This window comes from Hakea prostrata, chromosome 5 (assembly GCF_041222555.1).
Source record: "Hakea prostrata isolate BN-2017 chromosome 5, UWA_Hpros_2, whole genome shotgun sequence".
Taxonomy (NCBI): domain Eukaryota; kingdom Viridiplantae; phylum Streptophyta; class Magnoliopsida; order Proteales; family Proteaceae; genus Hakea; species Hakea prostrata.
Genome location: NC_142604.1, coordinates 46108386 through 46122952, shown reverse-complemented (window position 1 = coordinate 46122952; position 14567 = coordinate 46108386). Strand labels below are relative to the sequence as shown.

Here is a 14567-nt window from a genome sequence, read left to right as displayed (position 1 = left end):
TTAATTTATGATCAAATGGTGCAAAGGAGGAAAACGTCAAAGAAGACAAAAAGTAAAATTGAGAGAGAGAACAAAAATGTCTGACACATACAAAGATTTGGCTGATCTTACAGAGATTTATGGGTTGAGCACAGGTAATCTATGGTTAGGGTTACGATGCACGGATCGACTCTAATAAAATTATTGTTTATATTCATAAATGCAAATAAGTGATGGGTCAGCCCATCACCAATTTTTCGACTTAATTATAAGGATTTTTTTATTCTTTTTTTTTTGGGAAATTGACTTAATTAAAACGATTAAGTCCGAGGTTTCGATATTTAAAATATAATTAATTTTGGAAATTACGGGCGTTGATCAAGTAAAACCACTGCGAGGTGGAGGATATATTAAAAAGTCGATATGTGGGGAAAATATTTTCTTAACAAAAGACGAAATTTACAAGACGATGACGTGCACAACATTCCGGAATTACCTAATAATTCCGAGAAAAAACCTCGACCATACTCTCAGATAAGTTGAACCTGATCAGCATGGGGCTCGTGTTGTCAATAAAATACCCCAACCTCGGTTCAAGGTGATTCACTCCGGTCTAAATCTAAGATTATCGGTTTAATTCCATTATATAAAGCAGTCTCTGGGTCGGCCAACAGCTAAGAAGGCCATAATAATGGTGGATGCTACTCAACCAACCATTAAAACACAAAAAGGATGTTATATTACAAATGACAATAGATTAATTGATAGAGAAAAAGGAACTAAGGGGCAAGATATATTAATATATCAGAAAAATACTGAAAATGACTTTTTCTAAAACAAAAAATTTAACAAAGGACTTTCAATGTTTCTATTCAAAGTTAAACATCAAAGTTTTGGGTCCCGGGAGTGTGGATATCATCTTTCTTGGATCTGTGATTCATCGCTACAATCACCATCCTTACTTGAACATTCGGTTTCTTCCTCTTCAGAATCATTATCTTCATTGTGTTCTTCACTTTCTCCATTATCATCTGCAGAATCCTCAGAGTCAGGATGCTTCAAATTATTGAGATGAAAGAACTTACGAGAGGGAACAAACTCTGGAGGAAGCGATTTAAAATCAATGTTTGGACAGATCCTGAGTATCTGAGAAAAAATATTATCAGAACAGACTTTCACTACAGTCTTGCAGAACCTTAGGAAACTTGGGTTGTCTCCTGCTTCTTCAACTGCAGAGGTAACAGAACTTAGGAGAAGTTCATGATCATCCTTCATTCTTTTCTTCTCAAGTTCAAATTGCACTTCTGCTTCTTTTTTCTCTTCCTCAAACTTCACAACCATGGAAGTCCTCTCTTTTACACTTTCTTTCCAGGCAACAGATAATTTTTGTAATTCCATACATACTTCATTGTAAGAAGTCCTCATATTGTCCTTCTCCAAGGACATCTGACTCAGACCCAAAGTCAAATTGTCTTTTCGGATTTCCGGATCTTCTTTCTCCTTGAAAGAGAATCAAATGCTTGTTGCAACAATTCATTTCTTCTTTCAAAGTTCAAATTCAATTTCTCCACTTCTTCTAATTTCATTTTCCATTCTGCTGTTTCTCTTTCAAAACCTTGGGACCAAGCAATTGCCCTTGCCAACTTAGCCTGAATTTCATCTCTTTCATAAGTGGCAAGTCTGGCCCCTCTCAATGCATTATTCTTCGACATCTCAATCTGCAAGAAGTCTTCCTTATATTTCATTAACGAATCCTTTAAACCTGAAACTTCTTCACTGCAAAAAACAGGTGGTTGTATCAGAAGAAATTTTAAAATCATCTTCCAAAATATATATCTCAGAACATAAATCCTTTCTCTCTGAACTGAGCAAACTCAAATTTCCTTTATGACGATTTGAAACAATTCTTGAGCTCTCGTACCTGATCATTCAATTCAAAATTACGTTTGATCAAATTGTCATTTTCCAAAGACATAGATTTTGTCTTTCCAAGACCTCGACAAAAGCATTGAAAGCAGCACCAAAGCATCTGCAGAAAAAGTGATAAAGACTTAGCAAAACAATGGATAATGAAAGTAAATTTATCTTAACAATAACGATAATAGTTAACTTTTTACCCCCATGCATGTGTGTAAAGCCCATCAGCAGACATGGCAGCAGTCTCTCTTTTGTCACGGGGTATTCTACCCTTGGTCCCCCATTCACGGGCAACTTCCCATTTCCAATTGGCACTATGATTTTCTTTCAAATCCCAAACAGGCTGAAAATGGTCACCAGAGTCAGCAACACTTTGGGCATCTTCTAATTGGCCAGGGCCAATTGGGTGTGGGTTCACATCTTCAACCACATTATCAGGATTAACATCTTCAGCGGCGTCATTCGAATCTACTTGCATGTCAACAACTTCAGCCGCAATGTTATCTTCATCATCAGATCCATTAAGAGGATCAACTGGCATATCAAATTCGGGGGAGCAGCATGAACAAAATCTTCATTTGGCAGAGCAATCTGTGCATTCTCTTCACCAATATCAACAGCAATGTTTATGTCTGGAACAATATTGTCAAAAACAAGGGCAGCCAAAGCAGGATCATGTATAGGGGGAGCCAAATGAGGGCGCAGCAAAGCGGGGATCATTAATAGGGGGAGCAAAAACAGGGGCAGGCAAAGCAGGATCATGTATAGGGGGAGCCAAATGAGGGGCAGGCAAAGCAGGATCATTTATAGGCGGAGCAAAAACAGGGGCAGGCAAATCAGGATCATGTATAGGGGAGCAAAAACGGGGGCGGGCAAATCATGATCATGTATAGGGGGAGCCAAAACGGGGGCGGGCAAATCATGATCATGTATAGGGGGAGCCAAAGCAAGAGGGCGGGATCATGTATAGGGCGACCAAAAACTAAAACATGGTCATCATCAGCAACAACATTTTCATTTTCAGGAATATCCTTACGGATATTCTCTTCATAAACAAATTCAGGGGGAGGAGCGGGAACAGAAGTGTTATCATCAAACACCAGATCAGCCATTTCTTCAATAACATCACCTGCAGCATTAGCAAGAATTTCTTCTGCCATATTCTTCAAATTTTGAATGGAATAATCAGGTACTTCCTTACCTTGATATTCATTCTCAACCAGGACATTTGGGAGAACAGAAACATCATCAGGTAGCATGGGTGACATGGGAGGAGTGAACACTTCATTCCTAGAACAATAAACGGGCTCAGCCCGTGGTCTCCTGACTACTCTGTCGGGTCTTCCGGCGGGAGAGGGAACCCTTGATTTTTCTTTCTTTCTTTTCTTTGAAGCGATACCTTGTGGCTGAAGAGGGACCTGGTGAGTTCACTTTACATCTCAGGCTTCTTGAGGTTCTTGTTCGAACAGGAGGGTTTTTACTTAACATCACTTTCACAATCTCAATATCGGGCATTTCTTCATCAGCATTTTCTTGTACAATTTCTTCTTGTACCTGGTCTACCTTTTGCTGACCAGATGGACATTTTCTGTCAGCACTCTTCTTACCAACCTTTCTCTTGGTGGGATGACGAGCAATGAGAATGTTTTCTTTTCTTACCTGACTTCACAGGTTTGGAATCACGCTTTTGTTCTTCTGAAGCAACCTTTCGGAGTTCATAAATGTTAGGGATTTGATAAACATCAGTCCCTGTAAAAGAAACAGTTGTGAACAACTGCAACAAAATTTATAGTATTAAAAAAAATTTAGAAGAAGAAGACGAAAAACCCTATCTTATGTACCTGGTAAGAGGTTGTGAGTTGCCAATCCAGCATCAGTCTTCAGTTCTGTTGCATCAATGGGTATTCCAGACGGGATGAGGCTCCATGTTTCCTGATCATATGCACCGAGCGTAGGACGCTGGTTCAAAGGACGAAGGGATTCCTTTGTATGGAAACACCATCGAGAGCGGTAATTGGGAATGGGGATGGAACAAAAAAAATACCTTTCTCTCCATTTCTTGTTGTCATGAGGAATAGAGTGCTCTGTGAAGATTTTGGTTGTGTCACCCAACTCAAGCAGCAATACTATTTCTTCGAGCAAAATGGAGATAACCACGCTCACGGGAAACTTTGAGTGTGAAAATTTCTAAAAAGTTGGATAGATGGGGTGCGGGCCATTTGACGGATGAAGGCAAAGAAACAATAAACCAACTTCCAACTGTTGGGAGTAAGTTGAGAAGGGCAGACGCGGTAGTAGTCAAGTAAAGAACTGGACAATCGGAATCACGGGAACTCTAAATCCGGAATCAAGGTGATGGAGGTAAACGGCAATAACGCCGGGGCAAGCATTATATGGACGCACAGAATGTTCAGGAACCCATAACTTGGCATTAGAAGGAAAATGGAAATCTTGACGGTAAGACGAAAGGTGAGATTCTTTGACCGTAGTTGGATACCATTACGGTCCAGCAAGTCTGGGGTCCATCTTTGCTTTGGTGGTGTCCAACGGAACATAAGGAGTTATTTCTTCGTCCACAGCATACGGAGCAGGGCTATCAACATTAACATGTGAAGGCGCATTCACTTGTTCGGAGGTGTCTTGGGGCTGATGAATTCATAGAGGGATCCATGAAGAAGAACAAGAAAGGCAGCAACGAAGGTTAGGGAATTATGATAATGGAGTTGCAGAGGAATGCAGTTTGCAGTTTGAGTATGAAGACCAAAACTGCGGGTTATGTGCCGAAGCGGATGACATGGAGTAAATAAATATGAAGATGAGGTGACATACTGAAAAGACTCTTGAAAGCTGGAGGAAATATGCGATGCTTCGGATCGACGGCTATAACTATTCGTAATCGACGCTTGGGGTTTATCGGTGGATTTGGAAACATTGCGACCAGACACGTGGATAAAATAAAAACGATTAAGGAGATCATTACAATCGTGCGATGGGAAGCAAATAATATTTATTGATCAAACGACGGAGAAGAAGATAACGTCAACGAAGCTGGACAGGTGCATTAATGAGGTGATTTGATTTGGGCTGGCTGACCTCAGAATTTGGATGATTACAAAACATTTGGGGCGGCTGACCACAAGAGGCATTATGTGCAAGATCGGCGTCTAAATTGATGACAACCTGACAATCCGAATTCCAATACTTGTTTCAAAAATGAATGATTTCTGGAAATAATACGAAAGGTTAAAGGATAAAAAACTTGATGACGAAGATTAGCGAATTTTGCAGTTGAACTTTAAGAGTCAAAAGTCTGAGAATGAACGGAACGGTTATGATTGAATTAAATCCAACTTCTATTGATTAATATTTCCGAAGTTGATATGAATTGAACGATACTGATGACCTAAAGTACTGAGGAATGGGAATTTTTCACAAACGGTACAAAATATAGAATATTTTGAAGTCATGTGAAGGAAAGATTCAAACCTATTGACCAGACTCTCATACAAGTTCAACCTGATCAGCTTGCTTGTGCGCTCATCTTTGTCACTAAAATATGGTCATCCCGGTTATTCCCATTATACACAGATCAAACGACATTGATCTGTCTCGGACCTCCAGCCCGTCCAACCTAATTCAAACTTCCAAAAATAAAAGAAACAACATCCAACCTACTCAAAATAAATAATTTCAAAAGCAAATACGTGTTTCAAAAAGAATAATTAAATCATACCAACATTTGTTTCTTGAGACAAAGTTCTCTACTACATCAGTTGTAAAACGATTTGGTAAAAGTCTTGAATGTAATGTGGCAACTGAAATCCACCAACTTCGGTATGACACACCGGACTTGAGAAGCTGAGACAATAGAAGTAGCAATATACTTGATAGTCAAAACTAGTCATCGATGAAACATAATCATTATGTTTCAAGTACCTTCATAACGGTGATGGGCGATTCAACTATCTGATCGATCTGATGAAACGGAATCATTCCGTTTAAAATAGGTTCGAAACGGAACCATTCAATTTTACCAAGTTTGCCTAAACGTAATCGCAATCATGCATACAAAACCTTCATATCTTCATAATTTTTTGGTAAATTAGAATAACAACTGTACATACCAACTCTTTACGTGAAGAATTTTTGTATTGGAAACCCCAAATAAAAACTAAAAAACATCCCATAATTGACCAACCAATCACTGTTATGCACACTGAAATTTCCAAACGAAGAATTACAATAACGTGTATGGTCTATCATTGTTTTATACAAATTTCAAGGGAATAAACAATGTTTCAATATGAATGTCATGTTTCAATTATTTGTTTCATCAATTTGTAATGTCATATGAAAGGTTGATATGACAAATAAAAGAATTGGATGTCCAGAGCATCATATATAGAAGCTGTGGTTCAACAAATTACTGATACCTTAATGTTCACTACACCAGCACAATATTATTCACCGTGACTTGAAGCCTGACAAATGCCTGTTCTGAATGAAATCCACAATTCGCCTTTGAAGATTATGGACTTTGGTTTGAGTTTGTCGATGACTTCACTGACCCAATTGTTGGAACGTTTGCTTCAATTGATTATGTCTCACGGAGAGACTTCATCACGTCGAGAATTCCACTTTCCCTCCTTTCGGGTAATGTCTGCAAAATTCATGTGAAATATAGTCGATATTCATGCACAGACTAAAATTTAAATACATTAATAAACTTAAAAAGGAATCCTAAATGATTCCTTATTGAATATTAATTGATAGTTTACAATTATAAAGAAGAATATGATGCGGATTAAAACTCATAAAACCATGAGCTTTCTTTATATATATATATGTATACCAAACATATGAATTTCAAAGGTTACCATTTTTCGGATCACACCAACTTTGTCTTGTTCCCCGGAGATGTTTATTTCATGCTTGAATGGGATTAGACCTATTTAGGTTCTAATCTTACATTTATTTGTGTCTTCCAATATCTATTTTATAAACACAAAAGTACAAAAGATGGATCAGTTGAGATGACGATTGATAGGGGGAGTATTGATTTAATGAAATGAAGTCTGTGAACAACCACCCCCTGTATACCTAAACCAGAAACACCTAAAATCCATCCATATTAGATAAAAAAAACTATTATATGATGATCCATCAGATGCACCCGATGGATAAATAAAAGATGCATTCTATAAAAAGAAGTCATTTACAGCAATAACTACAAACATTAATGTGTAAAGACAGAAAAAACCAGAAATGCATCCAAAATGCATTTGTGCATGTTGCATGATTATCACTGATGTAAATACACCACCGACACAACGAGAATGTCTTGTTCTAGGTGCTTGGGCGAGGAGCGGTAAGTGAAGATTGTTAAGTAAGTCAAAAACAAAATGCAAGTGGTTTATTGTCAAACTATTCTGGTTAGCACAGGTTCTTATTGTTCCTAAAGCTCTAGACCTCGAAGACAGATATGCCTTTGGTCAGTGTCTAATCTTCAGCTCTGCTGATATCCCACTGTCTAGCCTCTTCACTGATTGGTGAGAGTTAATCCAAGAATCTCTAATTTGTCAAGGTCACCCCGAAAGCAAATAAATCATAAATTTCTCTTTGAAAATTGAAGAGGCAACAAATAGTCATTGAAACCTCAAACATATAACAACTTAAATTACAATAATCTACAAGGGCACATAATTAAGGATATTGTATCAACTCATATTCGAAAGATAATAAATCCAAACACATCATGACATGTCATTAAACAAAACAAGTTGGAACCACTCACCTGGCAAGCCTAGCATACTCTTCATAATTTTCAAGTAACATCTTGCTAGCTTTGTGCATTCAAAGCTGATTCCGGAAATGGCTCAATCAATAAACACTGACAACCTGTAAGAATAAAGAGAAACCACCATCGGGAAAAATACCATATGGGATTTTGAAATGAACCAGGCCCTGTAAATGCTGACTTAGAGAAATCTTAAATGACTCATTGCAACCAAAACTAAGTTGCTGATTCAGAAAATTGACTTTCAGTTTTACATGGTAGAGGACAAATGGATTCTTTCACAATTCATGAACTGTCGAAACTTTAAAGTCTAATGAACAAAACACAGCTCACTACTCCAAACCTACATAAGCATTTATTAAAGGATAGAGAAGCCTATCCATATGGTGCCCAGGATTATGCTCAAAATCTTCTACTCTTCTTGCTCTGAACCTACATTCCCCTGTTCCTCTTGCTCCTCTTGCTTCTCTTCTTCCTGTAACAGGCAATCAAATAAACAACCAAGACACCAAAGAAACATTCAAAATCTTTTGCTCAATAAAATCCCAAAACTGGTTGAAACAATGATAACTAAACAAAAACAGAACCAACAAGGAAAACTACCTTGAAGGTTTCCTTAGTCTTTTCATAATCTTCCTTGAGCTCTTGTGCCCTATCAATGTAAGGCTTCTTCTCCTGAAGAAGCAATGAACCATGAAATTGTTAGACTCAAGAATACAAGCAAAAAAAAAAAAAAAAGAAAGAAATATAGTACTTTTGACAAAGAGGATATGATTATTTACTCACATCATCAGTCATAGATTTCCATTTAGCTCCACCTTCTTTTGCAACCTTTGTTATTTGATTTACAACAAATGTCAATAAAGTTAAAAGCAGAAATCCACAAGACAAACACATAAAAAAAGGAAACGAACATTTTAATTAAGTAATAAATAGATAAATATTACCAATTTATTTCCATTTGGGTTCTCTTCCTTGAATGATTTTCTTAAGTCATCCCTGTAACCAAACTATACTATTAAAAGCCATCAAAATCAATAAGACAGAGACAGTGGCAGGGAAAAGGATAGAGACATACATAAAAACGAAGAAGACACCAGGATGGCGCTTAGGAGCTTTTAGGTTTTTACTTTCTTAACAGATTCGGTCTTCTTTCCCTTTGATTTGGACGGCACAGATATCCTCTTCTTTTCTGCTGGCTTCTTCATTTCTGTCGCTTTTTCTATGATACGCACCTCTGAAGGAAACGGAGAAGACCAACCAGAAAAAGATCAAATGCTAGAAAAATGAAAGCAAATACACCAACGTACTCATCGATAAACAGAGCAACCATATAATAGGAACATAGACATGCCTAACGTCATCTTGATTTTTGACTCAATGCTACATTCGTGCATATCAATAAGCGCCACCAACTAATATGTAATTTCCTCCATAGAACCTGACCAAAGAATGATGGATTTATTAATAAAGCCAGAAGGTAGAAGAGCCCGAAGCCACACAAGAATAAAAACAAGCAGATAGAGAGCATTACTCCTGGTGCAGTGCCACTCATTTCGGTTGCAGGCTTTTGAGGGCCCGTCTTTATCTCTCTCCTCTCGTCTTCTGATCATCTTTGTCTTCCACACCTCCTCTTCGGCTACTTCTCTACAATCATCACAAACGCAATCGGATCACGAAACGACCCTTTCTGGCGCATCACCAACACCCATTTATCAATACTAGTATGCTTTTCTATCCTTCCAGACAAATAGCTTTGTGGTACAATGGAATGGGCAAAAATTTACATATATCTTCAAACCAAGAAAAAGCTTGGAGATTCTAAAACTATGAACATGCAAGTTCGCCTTCGTCAAGCTGAAAGCCCCAAGTTCGTCTTCGTCTTCGTCTTCTCCTTCTGCAAGTTTGTCCAAAATTTCTCCTTTGCAAGTTCGCCTTCGTCAAGCTGCAACCCCCAAGTTCGTCTTTGTCTTCGTCTTCTCCCTCTGCAAGTTCGTCCAAAATTTCTCCTCTGCAAGTTCGTGTTTAGAGTTGTCAGGCTTTTGATTTTGAAATGAAACAGAAGCTTCTTCAAGATGCCAAGATGCGATCAACGAAGCGAGTTCATTCTCAAGATGAGCAACTGATTTCGATCAACGGAAGCGAGTTCATTCTCAAGAGGGCTTGCTGTTCTTCTCCAGATTTTCAGAGCTCCAAATCGTAAAATGAGTTGGGCGAGGTGAAAGCCATGGGTTTTGGGTATTTTCAAAACATTTTGAAAAGCAAAATTGAACCGCGCTGGTTTTGGTTTTTGAATTCGTATATAAGTATTTTGTATTTTGTGTTTTTAAAACGTATTAACCAAACTTGTATGAAATACCAATACTTCAGTTACATAAACCACTCGAACCGCCCAACTCAAACCGGTTTAGCATCATTGGACCGACCCGTTCCCAAAAAACTGCTTTTACAGGTTGTTTACATTATTTTAATGGAAGAACAATGCGGGCCGTCCGATTAGATCGGACGGCTCGCGGTCCTGCGCATTAATTACGCAGGACCTCAGCAAAATTGCGAAAAATGCTCAAACCAAAAAGGCTTCTTTGCTTACGCTGACTTGAAGTCAGTCCTTAAAGAAGTGCCATTTTCTATTTTTTAAGAATGATATCAAAATGTCCACTTTGTAATTATTTTTGTTCAGGATGTTTATTTTTTTTAAATGCCTGTACTACTTCTACATGGTACTTAAAAATTTTAATAATGACGCCTAAGTCGTAAATCTTTTTTCTAACATCGGTGATGATATTTATTCATAATTACAACAAAATTTGTTGTCACTAATCTCTTGAGATTATGATTACGATCTAAACATCATGCTGTTTCTTCTGTGTGAGTTGTTGTTTGCCATATAGTTGCTATGTTTTTCCTCAATCTCGAGAATGTCTTCATCTGGAAATCAACCAAACAATGCTGGTATCCTTATTCCGGTTGAGATTCAAGGGATCCGACCAGATTTTGGTGCTCCTCCCTCTTCAAATATCAGTATGCCAAGTCCAGATTACAATTCTGAGGAATTGGACGATGAGATTACTCTGGATGCTGCAGATGAGTTAAGAGTTGCTAAGTCCTGGGAAAATACCTTAGCAGGGTTTGTGTTGGAAGGCAGGGCATTCAGGAAACAAGCTGTATCTGAAGGTCTTTTGAATGCCTGGAATACTTGTTATAAGGTAGAAGTCACTAGTCTGGATAATAGAAAATTTCCTTTTCAGCTTCAGCATCAGTTAGACAAGGATAATGTGCTCAAGGAAGGGCCGTACACTGTAGCAGGAAATTTACACATTCTTGAACCATGGAATGAAAGGAAAGACTGGGAGTTAACATTCTGTGAGTTTTGGGTTCAGATTCACTCGCTACCTGCTGAATTTCTAGACCCAGTCATTGTTATGAAACTGGTGAGAAAAATGGGAGAAACCAGTTCAGTCATGTTGATAGATGGTTTCCAGTTTGGTTCCAAGATTTCTTATCTCAGAGCTAGAGTTCGAATCAACATAACCAAACCCTTGCGAGTCTGCATCAAAGTGAATAGCTCCAAAGGTCTCTCAGTAGAGGTTCCAGTCAAATACGAGAGATTGCCTTTCTATTGTGTTTTTTGTGGGAGAATCGAACACGAGGAGGATCGATGTATCAAGAAATTTGAAGAGTTTAAAGCACATCGCATCAACCATGGGTGTAGTGAACTTAGCAGTTGCAGGGAAAGGCCGAAATTATCTTCTTAGCTGTCCAGATCAGTCCCCAACTATCTTATCTCTCCTTAATCACCTAGCTAGATGCAACCTATCCCAGCAAAAAGATCCTATTTCTCAAATGCCAAGTCTACCTTCTAATGTTGTGGTCCAGCAACATCTAGAACCATCTCAAGTTACACATGCTACTACCCATTCCCACAGGACACCACCCCCCCCCCCCCCCACAAAAAAACCGCCTAAAACAAAAACACAACCCAACAAAAAAAAAAAAAAAAAAAAAAAAATAAAAAAAAAAAAAAACTTAAAGAAACCAGGAATAATAAAAACCCACCACCCAAAACCCAACGAAAAAAAAAAAAAAAAAAAGAAAAAAAAAAAAAAAAAAAAAAAAAAACTATCTAATGCTGCCACTTGTTACTTGATGGGCTGATCCCACAACACTCTATTTCAAGCCCACTTGTCCTATTGGAAAATCATAATATTCAGCCTAAGCCCACTAGTTCAACTTCTTTGGAAATTCCCACGCCCAAATCAAACAATAGCATCATACCTTCTCAACCTATCCCCAGATGTCCTACGGCTCTTCCCATCTCAAAAAAAAGGAACCGGCTATGGGCACTGCAGGTGGGCTTGTTGTCTTCTGGAGAAATGGTATTCAGATGAAGTTAATTTCTGCAAATTATCATATCTTGGATATGGAGGTGGTGGCTAAAGGTAAAGTCTTTTTTCTCTCTTGTGTGTATGGAAATCCTCTTAAGCATTGTAGGCAAGAGGTGTGGAACCAATTGATAAATATTAGTACTCAAAGAATTGGTGCTTGGTTATGCCTGGGGGATTCTAATAGCTACTTAAGCTGGCAAGAGAAATCAAGGGGCAATTCTAGAGGTGGTAGGGATTCACAACAGTTTCAAGACATGGTGTCTCGATGTGGTTTTTTGGATCTGGACTCAAATGGTCCTTGTTTTACTTGGAACAACAGGCGAAGAGGAAGTGAGAATATTCGAATTAAATTGGATCGGGTTTTGGCAAATGTTAGTTGGAATTTGATGTTTGAAGATGCGGCTGTTATCATCAAACCAGCTTATTTTTCATATCATAACCTAGTCTTGTTAGATTCAGAGGGTGGCAAATCTAGGGGATCTAGGCCTTTCCGTTTTGAATCAATGTGGTTGAGACACCCTCGGTGTAAGGATGTGGCTGAAAAGGGTTGGAACTTTATTGAAAGTAGAAGCTCATCTCATCCTCTAGTCCAAAAAGCTGAAAATTGCAAGAAGGAATTCAAAAGTTGGAACAAGAAGGATTTCGGAATTGTTCAAGAGAACATTAAGAACTTGCAATTCCAAATTGGTTTGATTCAAAAGAAAGTGGACTATGTGGATCACATGGAAGAAGAGAACAAATTGAAGGATCTCCTTGATGAGGAATTGGCTAGAGAAGAGACACTTTGGCATCAGAAGTCAAGGATTGACTGGATTAAATTGGGAGATAAGAATTCAGGCTCTTTTCATGCATCTACTATTCTTAGGAGAAAGAAAAATAGAATTCTGAAACTCAAAAAAGCAGACGGGTCGTGGACTTCTAATGAGAGGCAGCTGGATGTTCTATTGATGAACCATTTTAGTGATGCAGTCTCCTCAGAGGGTTATTCTCAGAATGCTTTAGACCAAGCTCTATCTAGTGTGTCTTCGGTGGTTGGAGAAGAGGTTAATACGGAATTATGTAGGATTCCAAATGATGATGAGATTCTTGCTACACTTAAATCAATGGGGCCTCTAAAATCACCTGGACCTAACGGGTTTCCTCCTCCTATCTTTTATCAGAGATTCTGGGATATTACTAAAGAAGAGGTGTGCAAATGTGTGAAGGAGTTCTTCATTTCTGGAGTTATGCCAAAAGAACTTAACCACACATTCATTTGTCTTATCCCCAAATGCTCTAATCCGGAGGTGCCCGAACAGTTCAGGCCCATCAGTCTCTGTGGAGTGGTAGTCAAGCTTATTTCAAAGATATTTGCAGATAGGCTCAAGGATTCTCTTGCAGGTATCATCTCCCCTTCCCAATCAGCTTTTGTCCCTGACAGCTTATTTCCAGATAATATTTTTATGGCTCATGAGATATTTCATTATGTGAAACATCGAAAAAAAGGAAAGAAGAAATTTCTCGCCATGAAATTGGATATGCGGAAAGCTTATGATAGGCTCGAATGGCCTTTTATCAAAGCATCCCTTCTAAAGCTAGGCTTTTCTTCGAGGTGGGTGGATATGGTCATGCAATGTACTGCTATAGTTTCATATACGCTCTTGGTTAACGGGGTGGAGAAAGGATCGTTTTGCCCCTCTCGCGGCATTCGTCAAGGTGACCCTCTTTCCCCCTTCATTTTTATCCTTGGATCGCAAATATTGAGTTCTATCTTAAATGAAGCAGAAGGTCAAGGTCTAATCAAGGGCATCAGTGTTAAGAACAGAACCTCACGTATCTCCCATCTTTTGTTTGCTGATGATTGCCTAATGTTTTTCGAAGTGAATCAACATCAGACCTGTTCTCTTAAAGCCTGGATGGATCTTTATTGTCAAGCCAGTGGCCAAGCAATAAATGATAGCAAGTCGTCCTTTACCTTCAGTCCAAATACTCCCATTCGGTTTCGCAGATGGTTCGCCAGGGTTCTTAAAATCAAATACGGTGAGGGTTCATCAAAGTATTTGGGTTTGCCTTCCAAATTTGGGGTCAAAAAGACTGCCATCTTCAAAGATGTGGGTGAGAAAGTTGGTAAGAGAACTCAAGGTTGGAAAGCTAATCTTCTTTCCGAGGCTGGGCGAGAAGTCCTTATCAAATCAGTTGCCTCTACCATCCCCTCTTTTGCAGGGTCTCATTTTCTTTTACCAGCAGAGCTACATAATGATATAAGGAAGTCAATCTCAAATTTTTATTGGGGGCAAAAGGAGGATGAACATAGAGTTCATTGGATGTCATGGTACAGGTTGTGTAGATCGAAGGACAAAGGGGGACTTGGCTTCCGCGATCCCATTCTACATAATAGGGCTTTGCTTGCCAAGGTGGCGTGGCGCCTATGGTCATCTCCTGATTCTAATTGGGCCAAGTTTATTAAAGCCATTTATTTCCCCGATTGCAGCTTTATGGAAGCAAGAAAA

General features: G+C 38.6%; 1 pseudogene; it reads right to left on the bottom strand.

Moving 5' to 3' along the window:
* Nucleotides 1-8105: 8105 nt before the first annotated feature.
* LOC149016130 (high mobility group B protein 7-like) lies at nt 8106-9248 on the bottom strand (annotated as a pseudogene).
* Nucleotides 9249-14567: the final 5319 nt, after the last annotated feature.